The sequence below is a fragment of the Triticum dicoccoides genome, chromosome 2B (genome assembly GCF_002162155.2).
Source record: "Triticum dicoccoides isolate Atlit2015 ecotype Zavitan chromosome 2B, WEW_v2.0, whole genome shotgun sequence".
In the NCBI taxonomy this organism is placed as follows: Eukaryota; Viridiplantae; Streptophyta; class Magnoliopsida; order Poales; family Poaceae; genus Triticum; species Triticum dicoccoides.
The window spans coordinates 757,074,519-757,099,825 of NC_041383.1; the positions used below are offsets into that span (position 1 = coordinate 757,074,519).

Here is a 25,307-nt window from a genome sequence, read left to right on the forward strand (position 1 = left end):
TGCTCATGACGCAAGCCATGACGATCGAGGCCAGGCGGGCGCCAGGCGGGCGCCGGCCTGTCCACTGTCCTTGTTTCCTCTTTGGTGCAATGGGGGCAAGCGCAGGCGCAGAGTACCGAGGCGTCAAGTAAAGGTTGCCATTTCAGTGCAACGAGATCAAGACCAGTAGAGCGGCAGGATGGAGGTCACCATGGAGCCCAAGACGGCGTCATCGTCAGAGCCTTTGGCAGTCAAAGACCAACTTTAGTAAGGATAAGTTGTACTAGATGTTCCCCTTCAAAATGGTCGTTGTTGGCGCCCTTCCCGCTCAATATTTGGGAAGAGGACCAGGGCCTCTATATATAGGGCTAGCCACCACAGTAGGAGGGATGGCTGATCCAGAGCAGGCATCTTGGATCAAATCCTTCCCAAGCAGAACACCACCATAAGAATACCCCTCGCGACGCTGTTCTACCTCTGTACTGTGCATCACCAACCCTCGAGGCAGTCCACACACCATACACTGGAGTAGGGTATTACACCACAATGGTGGCCTGAACCAGTATAAACCTTGCGTCCTTTGTGTTGTTTATTGAGTAGTCTAGATTCTCAACGAGGCGTTGGGACGTGGGTTGGCAGAGGAAAGATCTTCGCGCGCACCCCAGAGTTTGAACCTTTAGGGTTTTGTCGGAACCCAACATCCGACATTTGGCGCGCCAGGTAGGGGTGCGCCGGAATCTTTTCTTCCGCCGTCTCGCGCTCCATCGCTCATCGCGTCCATGGCGGACGCTCGCCGAGCTCGTGCCGAGTGTCGGACTGCCCTTGCCGCCCACGTCGCCCAGACGGCTCCTGTCGGTGGGCCTCCCCGTCGTTCCCTGTCGCCTTCCGCCCACGCCGCCACCGGCCCGGCGGGGAACGAGCAGCAGGCATCGTTGCTGCATCCCTTGGTGCGGCGGGAAGGACACACCGCCACCCCGTCGCTGACTCCAGCAGGCTCGTCGTCGCACGTCCGTCGCGCTCCTGCGGACGCGCACGCTGTGTTGCTCCTGGCGCGTGAGCTCCTGCACTACTGTCCCGTCGACGACCTCTACTAAGAGTGGCTCACTCGCATCACCGACCTCGTCAGCGCCGCAGGGGGCTCCCCTGCACCGTCCCTCTCGCTGCCTCGCCCTCCGTCCTGCGCGGGTAACGCAGCTCCGGAGGCGCCTCCGCCACCTCCTCCCCAAGAAGGCGCCCTGGCTCCACGGCGCGTGGCCCCTGGGCGAGACCCACCGCGTCCGGCGCCCGTGCAGCAAGAAAGGAGCTGCCAAGAAGTCCCTCGCCCTCAAGAAGGCGCTCGCGTGCTCCCTGCACCGGTGCGCCATGACCGCATTCCTGCTCCAGCGTGCCAAGACCCCGCGCTGCTCCTGGCGGCAGCATGCGGGGACCCCCAGGATCAAGCCCCGCGCCAGCAAAGTCCCATAGTGGCTACTGCAGGCTGCTGTGCCTTCACCGCCGAGCTGCGCAGCGTGTCCTGGCCGGGCAAGTTCAAGCCGGATCTGCCTCCTCGCTACGACGGTACCGCTGACCCCGCGGAGTTCCTCCAGCTCTACGAGCTGGGCATCGAAGCGGACAACGGAGACGAAAAAGTCATGGCTAACTGGTTTCCCATGGCGCTCAAGGATGGCGCCCGCACCTAGCTCCTGAACCTACCTCCCAGCATGATCTCCTCTTGGGAGATGTGCACCCGCTTCATCGCCAATTTCCAGGGCACTCCCGATCGGCCCCCAGCCAGGGGAAACCCTACGAAGTACATCCAGCGCTTCAACAACGTGCACCTCAAGATTCCCAAGGTAACTGAGGAGGCCATCATTTTAGCCTTCTCTGATGGTGTCCGTGACGTCAAGATGAAGGAGAAACTGGCGATCCATGAAGATCTACGCGCATCTTTGGAGCTGTTCAACCTGGCAACCAAGTGCACAAGAGCTGAGGAGGGACGCCTCTCCCTCCTCGAGCTCCCAGCCGCTGATCCTGAAGAGAAGAAAGCCAAGGCCAAGGACGTAAAGCGCAAGGGAGCAGCTGTGCTCGCAGCAGAGCCAGACACCAAGCATGGCAGAGATCAGCCAGAATCGTCCAAGGGCAGCCAGTACTGTGTGTACCACGACCTCCACACCCACAACACCAACGAATGCCAAGAGCTCAGGGCCGTGCGAGAAGAACATGTCCGCCGACGCCCCGAGCGTAGCGATAGGGCTATGGCCGAGGACGAGGAAGAGGTGGAGGACGATGGGAAGATCGTGGCCCTCGCCAAGGGTGGCGAGACCGGCCTCACGAGGACCATTGGCAGGAGCAGCCTCGCGAGAGTGCTTGGAGGGATCAACCTCGTGAGGATCGCCCGCAGGGCAATGCAGCCTCCCTCCTCTACCACCGCCACCAAGGAGTAATGAAGACCAGCATCAGGACGAGGGGGCCGGGGGCTTCCAGGAGCCGCGTGCTATCGCTTGCATCTTGGGCGGAGCTCAGGCCCCAACCTCTCAGCGTATCTTCAAGCAGTTTGCTCACGAGGTGAATGCAGTCCTTCCAAGGCTCGAGGCCTCACGCCCTCTCAGGTGGTCCACGTGTGCCATCACGTTCAGCTCAGCGGACCAGCTCAAGTGCGCAGCGATAGCTGGGGTCCTCCTGATGCTCTGTTCCCAAGTCATCAGCAATGTGCAGGTCACCAGGACCCTCATCGATGGTGGCGCAAGGCTCAACGTTCTGTCTGTCGAGACATTCAACAATCTCCAAGTGCCATATGATCAGCTTCAGCCAACCAAGCCTTTCTCAGGAGTCACTGATGGTTCTACCACCTCGATAGGGCAGGTCCGCCTCCCTGTCACCTTCGGACAGCGCAAAAACTACCGTACTGAGCTCATCAACTTCGACGTCGCCCATGTTCGCTTGCCATACAACGCCATCCTCGGGTATCCAGCCCTGGCCAAGTTCATGGCAGTGATTCACCATGGCTACAATGTCCTCAAGATGCCAGGAAGTGGCGGAGTCATCATAGTCTCCTGTGAGGAGAAGGATGCAGTGTGCTCTCTCGAGCGTGCCTTCCAGGCCGCATCAATCGAAGACCCAGATCGCAAGAGCGGGAGCCTTCTCGGGGCAGTTCCCAAGAAGAAGAAGACATCACCTAGCCCGAGGCCTCAGGAGGCAAGCATCTCCGATGGCATGGCGCCAGGATCCGTGCCCGTTCAAGGGGCGTCTCCCTCCGTCGCATAGGAATGCGCGCCCGACACCCTCCTCGAGCAAGGCTCGGGGGCTCTCTCCTGGAGGGCCACTGACTTTGCAAGGTCACGAGGGAGGTGCTCGGGCACCACTTGGAGGCGTGCTTCACGACACGCTTCCCGCAGGAAGGCATCAGGCAAGAAGGACCCAACCCTTAGGAGTTCATCACTGAAGTCACTCAGGAGCTACAAGAATCAAGAGTCATGCGCGGCAGCCGCCGCCTACCCGCTGTAGCCCCCCATCCAGGCGAGGATGGTGGGCTGCGCGTCTGCATCGACGTACCGAGGCTCAACTGAGTCGCGTCTTAGGAGCGCCTCTAGCCTTCGCGCGTGGGACATTGTGAGGGTCCACCTCACAGCTACGTTCGCATGCCTCTCGGCCTGCCTAACGCGGCCGCTGCTCATCAGCGCCTGGTGCGAAGCATTCTGGAGCCTCAGGAGGCCAGGCACTATGCAGTCCTGGCGGAGATGGAGATGGTCCTCGAGGAGCCGCCTGGACCCCCGGAGCCTCCCGAGGCTCAGGGCCCCGAGGGCTCGTGAGGAGTGGCTTCTTCATCAAGCGTCGTCTGCTACTCCAACATCCCTTCGTCTGCAATGGTATCAGGTGACATCTTTCAAGTTCCATTTCAGCTGGGAGCGCCCCCAGGGCTGCATCATTCCCAGGTCGCTTGGGTCTGTCCCTGCGGCATGTATCTCTTTTGCTCATGTCTTTAGTTTACCTTGCTGGGGGCGCCCCTCGGGCTGCATCATCCCCAAGCCGCTCGGGCCTGGCCCAGTGGCATGTATCTTTCCTGCATCCTAAATTGATTAATTTGCTCTTTCATGCTCAACCTGCCCGTCATAATCGCCTACTCGATTGACACCAACCTTTGGAGCTGCTCGCTCTGGCACGACGCTTGTGCATGGGCCCGTCCCTACAACATCGAGAAACCTGAGTGGCTGAGCTCTGGCCACGGCAGCCCCGCAAGGCGCCACCTCACCAGGCCCTCAGTGCCCTCATCACCCCCTCGGAGCAACCAGTGGTTGACTGGCAATCGTAGTGGAAATCCTTGTTTTCCTTGTGATGGGTTTACAGGGCCTTTCTAAGGAATAGTGTCGGGCGAGGCCTTCGCGGGCTCTGTCTCTCTCTCTCTCTCACCCGCGTGAATCGCTTGCGCATTAAAAGGGGGGCGCCTGAGCATCGCGACTCATGGGCTCTTACTGGCTCTCCAGCCCTCACCACCTGGCCTTGTCCACGGCATCGCGACCTGGCATACCAACAGCGGCTGAGCTCGCTCGAGGGCCGGGACCTGAGGATGTAAAGCACGAAGGGGAGTGCGGGAGAGAGGGAAGAAGCTCGCGAGGACCTCATCGGGCAACTTCCCAGCTGCTGACGTGCGGGTCCGGCGCCGCGCCTAGTGATGGCTCCAACCTCCTGAGGTTAGTCACTCCCTGGAACAGCTAGCTAGCGCAACACCCGATCTTCACTTAATGCGGTTCTGTGACGGCGACATTGCCGTCCTTTCTCGCCTAGCGACGGCTGCTTGAACGCTAAAGGGGACCTCCTGAGCATCGTGCCTCGGGGGCTCTTACTGGACCTTGGGCCGCTCACCTCCTGGCCTTGACCACGGCATCGCGACCTGGCATACCAGCGACGGTTGAAGCCTGCCTGGGGACCGGGACCTGTCAGCACAGAGCACCAAGCCCTCGTGAGGTCAGAAAGGAGGAACCAAGCTGAGACAAGACAAGCATCTCGCTCTGCTTCACAATAAGGATCATATTAACGAAAGAGACTACAGACGCTTTACATGCCCCCATGGGGTATTTCCTTGATTCCTAGCAGGGAACAAAAGATGCAAATCCTAAGGAACCCTAACTACAGGTGCCTCAGCGACAGACGCCATCATCAACAGTGGGCCACGTGAGGCCAGCGCCAACCCCATCCAGATCAGCCACGCCGATCGTCGGGCGTACCAGCTCTGCTCCGGGCGCGACGCGAGCTCGGGGGCTCATAGCTGTCGTCACTCATCTCCGAAGTCAAGCGAAGCTCGGGGGAGTCGCTGGACCCCCCGGCATGTCCGCTGCTACCAAAAGAGCTGCTGGACAAGCGGGTGGCAGGCCTGGCCCTCGCCACTCCAGTGTTTCGGCCGCTGTCCCGGGGGCAGCACTCAAGTCGGCGTCCTTCCGCGTCAAAGACCTTGAAGAACATAAAGGAGGCGCCATCGTATTCGAGATGAATCACGAGGGTGCCCTCCGTTCGGCAGACCCGGGCGATCTCGCCCCAACCCCGGGTCATGTAGATCTTGCCCGAAGCGACAACCTCGACCTCCGCTCTGGTCGCGGGGGTGCTGCAATTAGCGTGCTGCAGTTAGAGCTCGAGAGGCCCCCTCGGTGACATCTCGAAGGCAAAGGAAGCAGGAAGGCGGATCCAAGAGCTTGGAGGCATGGCGGCATGAAGCACAAGCTTGCGAGAGGACTCTGCGGCATGGACTCCAGGGGCGACGACGCGTGTCGCCGTGATCCGTTGGCGGCGGCGGCGGCGCGGGCGGCGTCGCTCAGTATCTTCTTCCCCAGGACCCTCGTCCCGGGCGTACAAAGGCAATGGGAACCCGAGAGGAGGCCGCTCGTACCAAGGCCTCGATATCTCCTGCCGAGCGCCCTCGTCGCGGCGACAGGGGACTGGCCGCTTCTTCAGTGGGAGTGGAACGGGCCCCTCTCGGGGGGCCTTCCCCTTCTCTTCGGCTGAGAACCGGCGGATCGGCGCCCTTGGTGTCAAAGTGGAGGAGGAGCGAAGAAGAAGAGGCGGAGAAAGGAGAGATAAGCTGGGAGGGCTCACACCGTTCCGTACTTATAACCGAAGGAGGCCAACCGTTGGCCTTCACGATCGCAGTTAATCATGACTCATTTTGCATGCAGGGACTTGTGAAGTCGGGCAGTTGCCAAGGCGTCGTGGGGAAACGCAGACGCCCGCGTCTAATCAACCTCCACGCGTTTGTTGGGGCCCGCGGCGCTCCGCACTTGTCGCTTCGCTTCTCTGCTAAGCCAAGTACGAGCGTGCCTTGGGCCCGGGGGCTACTGTCGGCGTTCTAGGAACGGGGGTCCCCAGACTTGTCTGTAAGGGCATATTTATCCCTTAGGTGTTTTGGTGATTGATGACAATGCTTTTGTGGACTAATCGTGTGCCTTGAGTTTCTCAGACGCTTCATCACTAGGCACGAGACGATTCGGTGCCCCTCGAGGACTATTGAAGACGGGGTTGTTCTACGTTTCTCTTTCGTTGATTTGAGTCGTAGGAGAGCCATACTATTAAGAGGGGGTCCGCGTCGGAAAGGTTCGGGTGGAATCATCACGTACACGTTTCCTTCCTTGCCTCCACCTTTCCCTTGCACTTTGGAGCATTTCTCCGTTATCCTCTTTGTGCTTGCTCTGACGGCTACTGATGTACTTGCGGTAGTACTGCTCTATGGAGCGGTAGTACCGCAAGCACCTGCGGTAGTACCGCTGGGGTTCACGGTAGTACCGCTCCTCTGGAGCCTTAGTACCGTGGCTCCCGGGCCTAGTGCTGCTCCGGTACGGTAGTAGGGGCGGATGTAATTTTTTGCATCCGCGCCCACACGGCAGTACCGCGCTCGGCCTGGCTCAGCTAGTTGACGGTAGTACTACGTCTTAGCGGTAGTACCGCGTCGGATTTTTGCACTGTTTCGTTTTCAGCGGAAGTAGGCACAGCTATATTTTTATTCATCCGCGCTCTTCGTAGGCTTGGACTTTCCTGCCTTGCGGTAGTACCGCAAGGGGGAGCGATAGAACCGCGCTAGTGGAAGTACTGCTCTCAGTCAGGCAAGTCCCAGCCTCTGCTGCTGCCGTGGAAGTACCATGGTCCATCACGGTAGTACCGCATGGCCTTGCGGTAGTACCACGCTCCTAGAGCGGTAGTACCGCATGTCGCAGGCTGAACATGTGGATAACGGTTGGATCTCTTCCATGACTATAAAAGGGGCGTCTCCTACCTCTAGTTGACTACCTCTTCCAGCTCATCCACCTCTAAGCTCCATTGTTGCTCCAAGCTCCATTTTCGCCCGATCTCTCTCCCTAGCCAATCAAACTTGTTGATTTGCTCGGGATTAGTTGAGAAGGCCTCGATCTACACTTCCACAAAGAGAGATTTGATTCCCCCCACTTATCCCTAGCGGATCTTGTTACTCTTGGGTGTTTGAGCACCCTAGACGGTTGAGGTCACCTCGAAGCCATACTCCATTGTGGTGAAGCCTCGTGGTGTTGTTGGGAGCCTCCAATTGTTGTGGAGATTGCCCCAACCTTGTTTGTAAAGGTTCGGTCGCCGCCTTCAAGGTCACCAATAGTGGAATCACAGCCTCTCGCATTGTGTGAGGGCGTGAGGAGATTATGGTGGCCCTAGTGGCTTCTTGGGGAGCATTGTGCCTCCACACCGCTCTAACGGAGATGTACTTCCCTTTAAAAGGAAGGAACTTCGGTAACACATCCTCGTCTCCACCGGCTCCACTCTTGGTTATTTCGTGCCTTTACTTTTGCAAGTTTACTTGTGTTGTATCTATTGCTTGCTTGTGTGCTAGTTGTCATTGCATCATATAGGTTGTCCACATAGTTGCATATCTAGATAACCTATTTTGGTGCAAGGTTTAAATTGATAAAGAAAATCTTAAAAATTGTTAGTTGCCTATTCACCCCCCTCTAGTCAACCATATTGATCCTTTCAATTGGTATCAGAGCATCGTCTCTTTATTAAGGACTCTATCGTCCGAAGAGTATGGTTGATACCAACGACGGTGCGGAGGAGCACTCCGGTGTGAATCCTATCTCGTCTACAGCCTATGGGGGAACCTCAGTCTCCCGTGAGGAATTCAATGTGGCTTTAGACACATTGAAAACCTCCATGATGACCGAGGTTGAAAGCATGTTTACTAAATTCCTTGAAGGACTTAAACTATCCACCTCGCCTATGAAAGTGGGTGATCCCACTAACAAGGTGACGGATGCTAACTCCGACAAGGGGGAAGCTAATAGTGAAAAGGGTCCTTCTACTAGTGGTAGAAATGGCACCGGCATCTATGCCCATGTGGAACGTCCTACTTATGGTGGACCGATTCCCTCTACGCATTTCAATCATGCCGGTCCTCCTCCTAAGATTGTGAAAAATGAGGATTTTGATTCTTGGGTTTATCGTTTCAAGCGTCATTTAAAACATGTGAATACTAATCTTTGGAGAATCATTGAAGAAGGTTTCTATCCACACGACCCAAGCAACTTCACCCCTCGAGAAGCCGTGGATAATCAATTCAATGAGAGTGCTCTCTTCATCATCCAAGATGCAATCCTTCCCAAAGCTCTCCCTCATTTTCGACCTCATGCCGTGGCTAAAGACGCATGGCAATGTGTTATGTCTCTCTATCGAGGAAGTGCTAGCATTCAACGCTCCAACTATGAAGTGGTGCAAGATGAAGCTGATGAGTTTGCAATGAAAGAAGACGAAGAACCTCGTGAGCTCTTTCGAAGAGTGACCAAACTTGCGGTCTCACTCCGAGATCATGGGAGCAAGGACACGGATGACAATTGGATCAAGCGCAAGTTCCTCAAGGCCATGATGCCCTACAACAAGGCCATGTCCTCCGTCATTCGTCAAAGACCGGACTTCCACTCCATGCCTCAAGTGAAGTGTTGGATGAGTTCGTTGCAATGAGCATCTTGGACAAGACCGCCGACAATGCGGTGCTCCGTTCTCAAAGGGCAAAGAAGCCCAACCTTGCCTTGAAGGCCAAAGTTAGTGTGGAAGAAGAGGAAGAAGAGGAAGATGAGGAGAGCAACCCCGAAGACACGAAATATGATTATCATGAGCACATGGCTCTTGCCTCAAGACAATTTTGGAGCAAGAAGAATACAAGACGCAACTTCAACAAGAACAACTCAAGTGGCCTCAAGGGCAAGCAACGAGTTAGAACTTGTTTCAACTGTGGCAACGTGAGTCACTTCATTGCGGATTGTCCTTACGAGAAGCGGGAAGACAATGGTGGCAAGTTCATCCGAAAGGACAAAGCCAAGTCCTTCCCCAACAAGAACAACTTCACCAAGAAGACTCCTACTCGTGGGTTGGTGGTTCAAGAAGAATACCGTGAGGATGACGATGATGATGAAGATAGTGAAGCAATGGCCATGGCATCCATTGCCATTGCCACAACTCCCCGGGTGTCTCTCTTCGATTCACCCAACGAGAACATCACCGCCAAGTGCCTCATGGCTAAAGCCACTAACAAGGTAACCCCCAACATCAAAACCACCATTATTCCTAATCCTTGTTTGACGGTTGGCTTTGATGATGGTAAGGGGTCTAATGAGGAGGTAAATGAATGTGAGTCCTTCATGAGTAAGCTCAAGGGCAAATCCAAGAAGCACTTCGTTGCTCTCTTGGAACAACTTGGTGAAGCCAATGACATGATCGAGGCTCACAAAGAAACCATCTCTAAGATGGAAGGTCATAGTCGTGACTATGCCGATGAGATATCAGATCTCTCTAATGCTCTTGAGGAAGAGCGTGGGCATCGTTTGGCTCTTGAGGAGTCACACAACGATGACCATGCCAAATTAAAGAAAGATCTTGATCATGCTCTTGTTGTGTCTCGTGTGCTAACTTCCGAGAAGGCTAAACTTGGGGTTGATCATGCTAGACTCAAGGAGGAGTTTGATGTACTTGACAAGGCCCATAAGGTCTTGAAAGGTGCTCATGCAAACCTCAAGGAGTCTCATGCTCAACTCCAAGTTAAGCTAACCAAGGAAAAGGCCACATTTCCTCACATGGTCTTAATTGATAATGCAAATGCTACTAACCCGTGTTGTGAGCATGTGCATCTTGTGGAGGAGAATGCCAAGTTGAAGGAACAACTCGAGAAAGGTCTTGTGTCATGCATACAAGGTGAGAAGAACCTAAATGACCTTTTGAGCAATCAAAAGGAAGTTGTGGGCAAGGAGGGATTTGGGTTCTCACCCAAGTCCAAGAACAAGAACAAGAACGAGAAGAAGAATAACAAGACCAAACGACCTCCCACGCTTAAGCAAACTTTTGTGAAGGAGGGAGAGGGTGCTCCTAAGGAGAAGAAGAACAATGCGAAGAGTGGTGATGCCAAAAAGGGCAAAGCCATCTCTCCCAACAAAGCCGGCGACTTTAACCCCTCTTATGTGTTGTGCCATGCTAGTGATGGGCATGTTTATGCTAAATTTGTTGGTTCTTCTTATGAGTATATTGAATGGTCTATTTGGGTTCCTAAGACCCTTGTTACTAACATCAAAGGACCCATTACTAAATGGGTACCTAAAACCAAGTATTGATCTCTTGTAGGTGTTTGCTTCCGGTGGGGGATCATGGTTGCTCGATAGTGGAGCAACAAATCATATGACCGAAAGCAAGGACTTGGTGGTGGACGTGCAAAAGATCCCATCTATGCCCACCAATGTCGAGTGGGGTGATGCCTCACATTCTAAGGTATTGGGTCTTGGCAAGGTTGTCATTTCTCATGATCTAACGATCGAGAAAATCATGCTTGTTGAGTCCTTGCATACAATTTACTTTCCGTTCGTCAACTTGCACTCATGGGCTTTGCCACTTTCTTTGACATTGATACCGTGGCCCTCTTGTGGAGCAAGACTCTTAAAGTAGCCTTTGTTGGGCATGTCGAGAATGGTCTCTATGTGGTAAACTTTTTGGAGCGACCCACTAAGACCGCGACATGCCTAATGGCTAAAGTTAACGTGGGATCGCTTTGGCATCGCTGTTTAGCCCACGTTAATATGAGATCTTTGCAAAGTATTCTCAAGGGGGACCATGTTCGTGGACTAACAAATGTTAGTTTTGCCAAAGATCGTGCTTGCAGTGCTTGTATCGAAGGAAAGCTTCATGAGACGGCTCACCCTCCCACGACTATCACCTACTCGAAGAGACCCTTGGAGCTCCTTCACATGGACCTCTTTGGGCCTCCATCCTTTGATAGTCTTGGGGGAAGAAAGTATTGCTTGGTGATTGTGGATGATTATTCAAGATACACTTGGGTATATTTCTTCAAGAGGAAGAGTGAAACCCAACAAACCGTCATCGACTTTGCTAATGAAGCTCAATGACAACATGATGCAAAGATCTTGACAATAAGAAGTGACAACGGCACCGAGTTCAAGAACTACACCTTGGATGAGTTCCTTAGTGATGAGGGGATCAAGCATAAATATTCAGCTCCATACACCCCTCAACAAAATGGTCTTACAGAGAGGAAGAACCGGACGTTGATGAATGTGCCAAGGACCATGATGGCGGAATTCAAGTCTCCATACAACTTTTGGGCCGAAGCCATCAACACCGCATGCCATGCATCAAATCGGCTCTACCGCAAAGGCTTGAACAAGACTCCTTATGAAATCCTCACCGGTAACAAGCCCAATCTCAAGTACTTCCGGGTGTTCGGGTGTAAGTGTTTCATTCGCAAAAAGGGTGTTTGTTTGTCTAAATTTGAGGATAGAGCTTATGAGGGCATATTTGTTGGTTATGCTACAAACTCTCATGCTTACCGTGTCCTCAACAAGTCCACCGGACTCATTGAGGATACGTGTAACGTGGAGTTTGACGAAAATAACGGCTCCCAAGTGAAGCAAAGTGGTACTTGTGATGTAGGTGATGAAATTTCTCCCCAACAAATAACAAGAATGAGTATTGATCATATTCTACCCATTGAGGAACCCCTTGTGGCCGAAGGAGAAGGACAATGCTCCACTCAAGTGGAGCCATCACCTCCCCAAGACCCACACGCTTCCGAACAACAAAGTGAAGGCCCTCAACCTCATGAACAAGACCAAGGGCAAGATCAAACTCAAGATGGTGATGATCCACCAAATGATGCCCAAGGTCAAGTTCTCCCCCTCGAGCAAGTTCAAGATCAAGAGCAAGCTCAAGATCTCAGACAAGCTCCAGACGGCGGTCAAGATAATCAAGTTGATCCTCCTCCTTCCACATCCGAGGAGGAATTAGAGCGTCGGGCCGCGAAGATTGCTTCCAAGCTCACCACCAAAGGCCATCTCATGGAGAATGTGGTTGGAAGCCTAAGAAAGGGGGTAAGCACTCGTAGACAATTAGCAAACTATTGTGAACATCACGCGTTTGTCTCTTGTGTTGAACCCCAAAAGGTCTATGAGGTGCTCGAAGATTCGGATTGGCTCAATGCCATGCATGAAGAACTCAACAACTTCGAGTACAACAAGGTGTGGAAGTTGGTGCCAAGGACTTCTGGGAACCATAACGTCATTGGAACCAAGTGGATTTTCAAGAACAAGCAAGATGCTCATGGGAACATCATTCGCAACAAGGCAGGATTGGTAGCACAAGGCTACTCCCAAGTCGAGGGTATCGACTACGGTGAAACCTTTGCTCCCGTTTCTCGCCTTGAATCCATTCGTTTGTTGATTGCTTATGCTTCCCATCACAACTTTAAGTTACAACAAATGGATGTGAAAAGTGATTTTCTTAATGGTCCTATTAATGAGTTGGTTTATGTCAAGCAACCCCCCGGGTTCGAGGATCCTTACTTCCCGGATCATGTGTATCAACCCGATAAGGCACTCTATGGCCTTAAACAAGCCCCACGTGCGTGGTATGACCACCTTACCTAGTTGTTACAAGATCATGGATTTGAAGTTGGGCAAATCGATCCCACTCTTTTTACTAAGAAGGTCAAAGGGGAGTTGTTTGTGTGCCAACTATATTTTGATGACATTATCTTTGGTTCCCCTAACAATGCTTTCAATGAAGAATTTGCCGCTCTCATGACCTCTAAGTTCAAGATGTCTTCGATGGGAGAGTTTAAGTTCTTCCTTGGTTTTGATATCAAACAAAGAAGAGAAGGTACCTTCATCAACCAAGCCAAATACACTCAAGACATGCTTAAGAGATTCAAGCTAAGTGATGTCAAGCCGGCCTCTACTCCAATGCCCACCAAGTGCCAACTTGACATTGATCCCAATGGTAAAGCGGTCGATCAAAAGGTATATCGCTCTATGATTGGATCCTTGCTTTACCTTTGTGCATCTAGACCGGATATCATGTTGAGTGTGGGAATGTGTGCACGGTTCCAAGCCGCACCAAAGGAAAGCCACTTTGTGGCGGTCAAGCGAATCTTTCGATATTTGGCTCATACCCCAAACTTTGGCCTATGGTACCCAAGAGGAGCTAACTTCAATCTTGAAGGATTTACGGATTCCGATTGGGCGAGAGACAAGGTGGATAGGAAGTCCACTTCCGGAGGGTGCCAATTTCTTGGTTGCTCTTTGGTGAGTTGTTCTTCCAAGAAGCAAAGTTGTGTGTCTCTCTCGTCCACCGAAGCGGAATATGTGGCGGCCGGTAGTTGTTGTGCACAACTCTTATGGATGAGGCAAACTTTAAAGGAATACGGTGTCATTTGTGACAAAGTGCCTCTTTGGTGTGACAATGAAAGTGCCATCAAGATTTCTCTCAACCCGGTGCAACATTTCAAGACGAAGCATATTGAGATTCGGTATCACTTCATCCGGGATCACATTAGGCGAGGAGAGATCAAGCTCAAGTATGTCAACATTCATGATAACCTTGCAGATATTTTCACGAAGCCCTTGGATGAAGTAAGATTTCGCGAGTTAACGCATGAGCTAAATATCATTGATTCGAGCAATGTGACTTGAACCCTTGCACCCCCACCACACTCAACTTGTTGTCTAGTTTAGGTGTAGGCATGGACAAAGGGGGAGTGTTGTTCTCTCAATGAACTCTCCTTCCCCTCATTATGCATAAATAGATAAACTCTTTCACATTAGCCATTTTTGATGGTACTTGTGTTTCAAAGATGAGTTTTGGTCATGGGCCCAAGGATAATTCTTCGCGGTGCCATACCAACTAACTCAAACATAGGTGGCTCCGGCCACCGCCCTCTCCTTTTGAGAGGTTGTGTCGCTTGGTGGTTTCTTGTTGTCTTTTTGAGTTTTGGTTGTGCGTGCTCTTGTGGTGTCCTTTGTGCTAAAAGTTTCCTTGCAAAGATCTTCTTCTTTTGTTGAAACCTGCTTTTTCTTCAGCTCACGGTACTACCGCAGCCAGCTACGGTACTACCGCGTGTGCGGAGCATGGTACTACCGCCCCCACGCGGCAGTAATTTTTTACTGCCGCCTGGGAGAGCGGTACTACCGCTTCGGTGCGGTACTTCCGCCCAAGCGATACTACTGCGATGACATGCGGTACTACCGCGCCGTCATAGACGCGTGGGGATAAGGACGGGCAGGGGGAGTTCTAACTCCCCCATACCCATTCGTCAGTTCCCCCACATCGTCTCTCTCTCTCTCCCACGCTCAAGAACGGGGCCGGCATCCATCGCCGGATCTCCGCCCCCGGCTGCCCTCCCGTGATTCCGTCCGGTGGGATCGTTCCCCACCACGTGCTCTTGCCATGGACCAAGGTCTTTCCCCAACTCCCTCTCGCTTTTGTTGTGTTCTTTGCCTCTAGGTTTTTGGGGGAGACTTGTGTGTTCTAGAGATTCTTAGGCTAAATCTATGCAAGAGTAGGATGAAGGAGTGTAGTATTGCGTAGGAATTATACTTGTCTTTTTGTCCTGTGCTAGATTTGATCACCGTAGCATCGCCGTGGTTTCGTGGTTCTTTTTAGATTCAAACCGTCGTTTGGATTTGACGTGGTGCGGTACTACCGCTTGTCCGGTACTACCACTCGTCTGGCGCGGTACTACCACACTCGCTACGGCACTAAAGTTTTACTACCGCTCCCACCACGGTACTACCATGACCTCGCACGGTACTACCGCAACTTGGAGCGGTACTAAAATTTTAGTACCGCAGGCTCTGGCAGTACTACAGTGGATCACATCTATCTCATGGCAACTTTCAAGTATACTTTCTATGTGTTTCTTGTGCTTTGCCGTGGTCTTTGCATTGATCCTTTTTGCTTGTCGTGGGTGTTTTTGCGTTTGTGTCTCAGGTGGTGGCTCTCGCCGTTCCAATCCTAGTCATGACACTGGTTCCAAGCGTCTGCGCAATCCAGGTGAAGATCCAGAGGGCTCCACTGCCCCCAAGCGCCATGTCAAGACATCCGCTAGTAAGCACAAGGAACCCAACAAGGGCATGGACGAGATAACCCTATCTGAGTTCGTCCGTCTCAGGAAGCTCAACCCGTATGTGCATCCTCATGCTACTGTCAGAGGTTGTGAACTGTTTTGGAACAAGCAATAGACTCTCACTTATCTGGATGTCATCAAGAACAAGCAAAATACCTACGTGGATGTCAAATGGATAGAAATACATCACCTGAGGAAGGACAAGTTCCGTCAGTACTTTGGAGAAGCTTTGGATTTGGTGGAGCAGTTTGGTATTGAACATGTGATCTCCTTTCACCTTGGCTATGACCCTGAGCTTGTTTGTCAGTTCTTTGCCTCAGTTTACTTTCACCCTGACGAGGAGCGGAGGATGACCTGGATGACCAATGGACGTAAGTTGACTGCTACCTGGAAGGAGTTCATGGATTTACTCCATGTTCCTAATGACGGGCTCGCCACTCCCGTGGGTGTTCGCCCCCATGCTAATCCTGAGTCTGCAAAACAAGGACAAGCTTCAGCCATACTATGTTGAGAAGGCGCTTCCCAATGGCAAGTTAGGGTGGGTGCTCAACTCCTTCCTGGATATCATGTATCGCATCTTCCGCAACTCTTTGTTCCCTCGCATTGGTGACAAGGACAAGGTTCATGCATATATGGTGGATATGATGCTCCTGTGCGAGGAGGCTCGTGTGTCTCAGACTCAGCCACTTGATGTCTCACACATCATGTGGTGTGAGCTTTGGTTTGAAGTGTTTAACCGCAAGGTGCCTATCTATGGGCCCTATCTGTTTCTGCTAATCTCGACGACTTGGGAGAAGATGTTCCCTGGTGAGGAGTTCCTTGCTCCAGACTGGATTCAACATGATCCCATCTGTCTCCGTGTCAAGCCCAACTGGGCCAACACTACTACTCGTGCTGAGGCGTCTGCTGCTAGGGCTGTTGTTGGTGAGGAGGATGCTGGCGCAGAGGATGTTGCTGAGGACTGTGCTGCCAGGTCTTCCCATAGTAGCTGTCAGGACCCCTACTCGATGGCACACCGATCTAGCATGTAACACCTCATATCACTTTGCGGCCTCACGCACGGTATTCCCACGGGTGTTGCCTTACCAGGCCCGGGACCGTTTGCGCCTTTTGGCACACGTATACGATGGTGTCGCTAGCATCTATATGACAAGGAGCCCAGGCTGACATGGCTAGTCGTAAACCCAAAGTGGCACAAACTTACAGGGACAAGCATCCATGACCCAACATCGAACGTGTCGGTCATCAGCGAGTGGATCCAGGCTGTAGCACTGGGCTAGCAGGACTCCGGTGAACCGGGCTGTAGCAGGCTAACAAGACTCCGGTATTCATCGCGTGACATTTCCCCGAAGGGATAGAAACAGGAACGAAGAAGGACACATGTCGGCCAGCCTAAGTGTTCCGGAGCAGTAGCAAGCTACCATGGCTTAGTGGAAGCACTAGGAGACATTTCCCGGTAAGAGAGGCTACTAAGGATAAACAACTAGATAGTCAGATCCCACACATACCAAGCATTTCAATAACATACACACAATATGCTCGATATGTGCAAATACAACATGGAATCACAACATGACTATACGACTCAAGTATTTATTCATTAGGCTCCGAGGAGCGAGATATTACAAACATGGGCCTCACGACCCAACATTCAGAGCATACAAGTCAAGCACAAGCGGAAGCTTATCATGTCTGAGTACAGACATCTACAAATGAAAAAGGCTTAGAAGCCTAACTATCCACCAGATCCTGTCGAGGGCACAAGATCGTAGCTGAGGTAACAAGCTAAACATCAAAGTCCACACGGTACTACTAGTGAGACTGAAGTCTCTCTGCAAAAACATAAAATAGGCAAACGTGAGTACAAATGTACCCAGCAAGACTTACATCAGAACTATCTACATATGCATCATTATCAACAAAGGGGATGGTGGAGTTTGACTGCAGCAAGCCACCTTTGACTCGGTGGCTATCCTGAACTACAACTGCAATGTAACTCTTTTGAGGTGGCGCACACGAGTCCACATATTCACCATATCAATACACCACTATGGATCCGCTCCCGTCTCCCTACGAGAACGCCATCCATAGCACTCACGCTTATCTTGCGTATTTTAGAGTATCCACTTTCACTTGTCTATGAACTGTACAGGCAACCCAGAAGTCCTTCTCCGCGGACACGGCTATTCGAATAGATAATGTTAACCCTGCAGGGGTGTACTTCTTCACACACGCTCTCGCCACTTACCGCCATGTACACGTCATGTATCTCGGCAACCTTCAAGCGGAAGCCTGGCGAGGGTGTCGGCCACGGCCTACCTAAACACTCAAGTCTCTCGTCTAGGTTTATCGCCTATTCGGGTTCCATCCGCAAGGAGATCCGGCCGGGGTGTCGCTCACGGCCCCAAACGATGTGAGCAGGGTTCCCAAGCCCACCATCCGGGTGCAACTTGGTACACCGTGCCACTGCACCTAGTCTGTCCCAAAACCACCTGTACTGCGTGCCACTTGGTAGACTACTAGCACTACCTACAAACACCAGAAACTAGTTGCAACTCCTGGACAGAGAACAAGGGTGATTAAGAAGCCGAGAGGGTCAATTAAGGATCCCAATGAGTGGTAGTAGCTGTTCATGGATCACAAACACAGAACTCGGTTCCTGAGGACGGTTTCAATGAGACAACCCACCATGTACTCCTACATGTCCTCTCACCGCTACCTTTACCAAATCGTGTTCACACACTTAGCTCTCAACAGTAGGACATGTTCACACACCTCCAATTCATCCCTGATGAATCAGACCTGACACAACTCTAAGCAATAGCAGGCATGACAAACAAGCATGAATGAGTAGTCACATCAGGGCTCAAACAACTCCTACTCATGCTAGTGGGTTTCATCTATTTACTGTGGCAATGACAGGTCATGCAGAGGATAAAGGGGTTCAACTATCGCAGCAAGTAACAGTTGTATCGTTGTTGTCCTAATGCAGTAAAATAGAGCAGGAGCGAGAAAGTGGGATTGTATCGGAATGAACAAGGGGGTTTTTGCTTGCCTGGCACTTCTGAAGATAATATAGTTCTTCATTGGTGTCATCGAACTCATCGTCGGAACCACGTCTACTGAGAGGGGACAAGCACCGACAAACAAAGAAGAAGCACAATCAATGCAATGCACAATATGATGCATGACTGTGACATGGCAATATGCTGTGGTTTGAGCTAATGCAACTAGCAATGGGTTAAATGAAGTTGGTTTGCATCCAAGAATCAAATTCAAACTCCATATGTGAAGGTTTAAATGCCATTTATATGATTTGTGCTAAACATCAGCTATAAGTTGTTCTAATATGCATGCAAATGGTACAAATGGATAGATTGGATTTTTCTGATCATTTTTCATATATAATTTATTTCATTTGGAGTTACGGTTAAATTTCTATGAATTTTTGAAGTTTAAATCATTTTCTGGATTTTCCTGGTTATTTAGAAATAAAACAAATCCAGAAAATGACTTATTGCGTCAGCATGACGTCGAGGTGACGTCATCAGGTCAAAGGCGCCAGCCCAGGTCAAACCTGACGGCTGGGACCCACGAGTCAGTGACTGTGGCTAATCCTAATATAACTTAACCCTAACCTAGTTTAATTAGTCGGGCCGGGCCCGCATGTCAGTGAGTCAGTGGCTTAACTAAAATTAGTTATTAATTTAACCAAAAGTTAGCAGGGGCCGGGCCCACACGTCAGTGACCCACTGGGGTCAAACGGTGGTCAAACCCGGGTCAACTGGGTCAAAACCTGCCGGCGACTCGACGCCGGTGGCAACAGGCGCGACGGAGGGCTCGGGTTCGCTCCCCCGACGCCCAAACGAGCAGCGGAGGGCACCCGCGGGGGGGCTGGAGCTCGCCCGCATCCAGCGCAGCAAGCAACAGCGGCTAGGGAGGCCGGAGCTTGTCAGAAACGAGCTCGGGGCGGCGGCCGGCGTTCGGGCGCAAGTGGCGCTGCGGCTACGGCGTGCGAGAGGAAAAACGGATGGAGGGAGAAGAGTCAGTGGCTCACGGTGGTTGTGACGGCCGTCGAAGTGGGCTCGGGGAGGCGTCGGAGGCGACGTACGGGCGGCGGTGATCTCCGATGGCCGACTAGGGAAACAGCGATGTTGGCGGCGTCCAGGGGTTTCCGGCGTCTTGAGGATAGGTGAGGAGGAAGAGGGCATCGGGGCGGAGCTCTTAGACTGCTCGGGGTGTCGTCGGGACGACGGTGGTCGCGGCAACGGCGAGCGGCGGCGATGGGCGTGTTCGGCGGCGTCGTGGGGAGAGAGCAGGGGAGGGAGAAAGGTCCAGGGAGAGAGGAGAGAAGTGCAGGGTCGGGGCGGCGCCGAGGAGTGGCTTCGAGGCGTCGCCATGCTGTCCAAGCAGGACAGGCAGCCAGGGAGCTGCGTGGCGAGCTCAGCATGCGCGGGCGCGCTCCTCTCTGCCTACCTGGCGAGAGGAAGCAGGTGGCTGGCACGGGCCAGCACAGTGCTGGGCCGGCCAGTGGGCTGCCAGGTGGGCTGCGCCAGGTAAGTGGCCAGGTAGTTTCCTCTCTCTCTCTGTTTTCTATTTTAATTACTGTTTTCTATTTTTCTATGAAATTCAGGGCTTTTCTAAAAAATATCTAGACCCTTCAAAAATCACTAAACTGCACATGCCCACTGTATAGAATATATCCAACATGGAACATTTCAGTTTAGGAGTATTTGGACATTTAAAATATTTTATAGAATTTAAATGTCCAAATTCAAATACTTATGATTTAATTCAGTGACCTTAGGATGACCTAGAAAATTGTGCACCATTTTTGTCAGAGATTTAAGACCAAGGCAAAAATGATGAACATTTTAGAAGGGCATTTCAGGTTCATTGAAAATGATTTTATGTTGAACCTATTTGATTTGATCTAGTGCTAGGGTTTGATCAGTCCCCATTTCAAGTTCATTTCAAAAGTTAAACATGATGCACACATGAAGGGCTGGCCTACTACATACCGGAACTAGGGATGTGATATAGTTCCTCTATGCCCTCGTGGGCCAAGAAGCTGAAGGACAAGATGAAGACTCTTTTCTGCATGCAAGCTAAGGGCCAGTACAGGACTCACGTGACATCCAAGGAGAGTCGTCGCCGGGACAAGAAGATCTTGCAGCTCTATGGCGAGGATGTGTGTGGCGGTTCTGAGGATCGCATCACTCCAGAGGCCGAGTGGATGGAGAAGCAAGGCTACAGGTGGACTGATTCTGATGAGGATGTCGAGGAGACCATCCTTGCTGCCGAGGAGTCAGACGAGGAGCGTTGGGATGAGTTCCCTACTTGAGCCACCCCTTGTGTGTAGGTGTCCTCTCTGCCTTTTTGGCGTCTCGATGCCAAAGGGGGAGAGAGTGTAGGGATTTGCGAGTCATGTGTCGTCGTTCGTGTTCGGTGTGTTTGCTGCTTTCTCGTTTGAACCTCGTTTCAGTTGCTTTGGGTTGCTTTACTTCATATGGTGTAAGACATATGCACTCTATCTAACTTAGCAAGCTTGTGATATATTGTGCTACATTTGTGCTATGCTCTGCTTAGATGTTAGTTATCATGCCTTTGTCTCTAAAATATAGGGGGAGTGTTGATCCTAGTTTGTGTGCTATGCAGTCCAAAGCATCCATCTAGATTGCACACATCTAGGGGGAGCCCGTCTATATTCTAGAGAGGAGGAGTTTGCCTTTGCCCTATATTATCTCATCTTTGCAAATCCCGTATTGTCATCAATCCACCAAAAAGGGGGAGATTGTAAGGGCATATTTATCCCTTAGGTGTTTTGGTGATTGATGACAATGCTTTTGCGGACTAATCGTGTGCCTTGAGTTTCTTAGACGCTTCATCACTAGGCACGAGACGATTCGGTGCCCCGCAAAGACTATTGAAGATGGCGTTGTTCTATGTTTCCCTTTGGTGGATTTGAGTCGTAGGAGAGTCGTACTATTAAGAGGGGGTCCACGTCGGAATGGTTCGCGTGGAATCATCACGTACACGTTTCCTTCCTTGCCTCCACCTTTCCCTTGCACTTTGGAGCGTTTCTCCGTTATCCTCTTTGTGCTTGCTCTGACGGCTACTGCTGTACTTGCGGTAGTACTGCTCTATGGAGCGGTAATACCGCAAGCACCTGCGGTAGTACCGTTGGGGTTCACGGTAGTACCGCTCCTCTGGAGCCTTAGTACCGTGGCTCCCAGGCCTAGTGCTGCTCCGATATGGTAGTAGGGGCAGATGTAATTTTTTACATCCGCGCCCACACGGTAGTACCACGCGCGGCCTGGCTCAGCTAGTTTACGGTAGTACCGCGTCTTAGCGGTAGTACCACGTCGGATTTTTGCACTGTTTCGTTTTCAGCGGAAGTAGGTACGGATGTATTTTTATTCATCCGCGCTCTTCGTAGGCTTGGACTTTCCTGCCTTGCGGTAGTACCGCAAGGGGGAGCGGTAGAACCGCGCTAGCGGAAGTACTGCTCTCAGTCAGGCAAGTCCCAGCCTCTGCTGCTGCCGCAGAAGTACCGTGGTCCATCACGGTAGTACCGCGTGGCCTTGCGGTAGTACCGCGCTCCTGGAGCGGTAGTACCGCATGTCGCAGGCTGAAAATGTGGATAACGGTTGGATCTCTTCCATGACTATAAAAGGGGCGTCTCCTACCTCTAGTTGACTACCTCTTCCAGCTCTTCCACCTCTAAGCTCCATTGTTGCTCCAAGCTCCATTTTCGTCCGATCTCTCACCCTAGCCAATCAAACTTGTTGATTTGCTCGGGATTAGTTGAGAAGGACTCGATCTACACTTCTACCAAGAGAGATTTGATTCCCCCCACTTATCCCTAGCGGATCTTGTTACTCTTGGGTGTTTGAGCACCCTAGACGATTGAGGTCACCTCGAAGCCATACTCCATTGTGGTGAAGCTTCGTGGTGTTGTTGGGAGCCTCCAATTGTTGTGGAGATTGCCCCAACCTTGTTTGTAAAGGTTCGGTCGCCGCCTTCAAGGTCACCAATAGTGGAATCACAGCCTCTCGCATTGTGTGAGGGCGTGAGGAGATTATGGTGGCCCTAGTGGCTTCTTGGGGAGCATTGTGCCTCCACACCGCTCTAACGGAGACGTACTTCCCTTTAAAAGGAAGGAACTTCGGTAACACATCCTCGTCTCCACCGGCTCCACTCTTGGTTATTTCGTGCCTTTACTTTTGCAAGCTTACTTGTGTTCTATCTATTGCTTGCTTGTGTGCTAGTTGTCATTGCATCATATAGGTTGTCCACATAGTTGCATATCTAGATAACCTATTTTGTTGCAAGGTTTAAATTGATAAAGAAAAGCTTAAAAAATGTTAGTTGCCTATTCACCCCCCCTCTAGTCAACCATATCGATCCTTTCATTGTCTGCCTGCGGCCTGCGGCGTGGCTCGAGTGGTGGCCCAGTGCGGCCCATCTTCATCGACTCAAGCTCAAGACCCTCGCGAGGGGCCAAGCCTCGCGGGGCGGACGACAGGAAGCTTCCTCAGCAGCGGCCTCGCCAGGCAGGCTCGCGAGGAGGCGGGGAGATCAAGGCAAGGGTACCTCGCGAGGTGCTCATGACGCAAGCCATGACGATCGAGGCCAGGCGGTCGCTGGCCTGTCCAGTGTCCTTGTTTCCTCTTTGGTGCAAAGGGGGCAAGCGCAGGCGCGGAGTACCGAGACGTCAAGTAAAGTTTGCCATTTCAGTGCAACGAGACCAAGATCAGCAGAGCGGCAGGACGGAGGTCACCATGGAGCCCAAGACGGCAGCATCGTCAGAGCCTTTGGCAGTCGAAGACCAACTTTAGTCAGGATAAGTTGTACTAGATGTTCCCCTTCAAAATGGCCGTTGTTGGCGCCCTTCCCGCTCAATATTTGGGAAGAGGACCAGGGCCTCTATATATAGGGCTAGCCACCATAGTAGGAGGGATGGCTGATCCAGAGCAGGCATCTTGGATCAAATCCTTCCCAAGCAGAACACCACCATAAGAACACCCCTCGCGAGGCTGTTCTTCCTCTGTACTATGCATCACCAGCCCTCGAGGCAATCCACACATCACACACTGGAGTAGGGTATTACACCACAATGGTGGCCTGAACCAGTATAAACCTTGCGTACTTTGTGTTGTTCATTGAGTAGTCTAGATTCTCAGCGAGACGTTGGGACGTGGGTTGGCAGAGGAAAGATCTTCGCGCGGACCCTACAGTTCGAACCTTAAGGGTTTTGCCGGAACCCAACATCCGACAGTAACTAATATCCTTTGCCTTATCCTGTAGATGAATGAAAAACTAATGAAGAGCCAGGATATATGGCGCCAGACAGTGAAAGGAATAAAGGAAAGGTATGTTCTGATTTTTCCACCTGAAATTGGTAGTAGCTGCGTGACATTCAAGATGTGTCATGTGAAAGAAGTCAAATAATACATTTTTTAGGGAACATTATGAACTAGATATTTGAAATGATTTGTTGAACTATATATGTACGTCATGTTCAGTCTTATTTAGAGGTTGTTTGAATATTCTCCGTTCATATCTATAACAACAACAACAAAGCCTTTGGAATAGAAAACTGTAGTGCACACTACATAACTGTAATATTGTTCACATTACATAACTTACATGTGTAATTGCTCAAGCACTACAACTTGAGCATTACAGATCTTCCGTAAGGATGGCAAAACGCGAATCCAATAGTGGCCCAAAATGCCAACACAAAGCCGGCAGCTGTGACCACATATAGAACTGGGTCACCGGGTGTCTCTTCCACATCTTTCCCCGCAGCAGGATTTGGACCGGGAGCAGCACAAGTATTCCCCTGAGAAATATTGTGAAGGTTGGTGTTGGCTAGGTAGCTGTCCATGCTGAATGAGCCCAGCTGACCAGAGTTTGGTATGCATCCTGACAAGTTGTCGTATGCCACAGAGAATGCCCCAATGATGATAGCTGGGTTAACTGCCAAGGTATTGGTCCACTCAGCTCATTGTGGGAGAGGTCCAAGCTTTCTATCTCCTCCATGTCGCCAAAGGTTGGCGGGATCGGGCCAACAAAGAAATTGTTGGATAGGTTAAGGGATTTGATATGGCTCAGATTTCCTAGCTCCTAGGGAATTTCTCCATCCAACATGTTTGCGGATAGGTCGATCCCTGACCCTGACATTGATTCGAAGAAATTGCGACCGTAAGTGTAGATATTTCCTTTGGTAGTAAAGGTGAAGCCTCTTAAGTCATAACCACTGAAGTAGTTAAACATAGTACTCTCATATACTGACTGAGAAATCTCATCGTCCCTATCACCTTTGAAAGAGATATTACCAATACATGCTGGCAGAGAACCTGAAAGCTTGTTATGTGAAAAATCAAGTATCCTCAAGTACATGAGTCTGCACAGGGTTGGAATGACCTGCCCTTCAAACTTGTTTCCACCCAGAGAAAGTAGCCTAATATTTTCAAGGTAACCTACCCAATTGAGGTTGCCCATGAACTGATTGTGTCTGATATCCAAAGCAATCAGACTTGATGTGTTGAAAAGGCGAAAATAGATATCTCCAGATAAGGAGTTCCCGGCAAGGTTAAGAAATTCAAGCCCTATGAAGCAACTGTTTGGTACACACCCTGTAAGGTTGTTGTGCGATAGATCTAAAAGGCGAATCCCTGTGAAGCCACAAATCTGTTGATCAATTTTGCCAGTTATATGGTTTCCAGCAAGATTCAGAGCTGACAAAGCAGGCAGATTCCAAATGACGTATTGAGTTCCCCAGACAGCTCGTTATCAAGCAAATCAATGACCTGTAGAAACTTTCCTGCCAGATAATGAGGCAATGCCCCTTTAAATTTGTTACCATCCAAGCACAATTCATATATATTTGACAGATTATTCATCCCACAAAAAATCGGACCACCAAGCTTGTTGTTTGAGA

General features: G+C 51.2%; 1 pseudogene; it reads left to right on the plus strand.

Annotated features, from left to right (window-relative positions):
* LOC119361328 overlaps positions 1-23,896 on the plus strand; it is a 32,813-nt pseudogene extending 8,917 nt beyond the window's left edge.
* Positions 23,897-25,307: the final 1,411 nt, after the last annotated feature.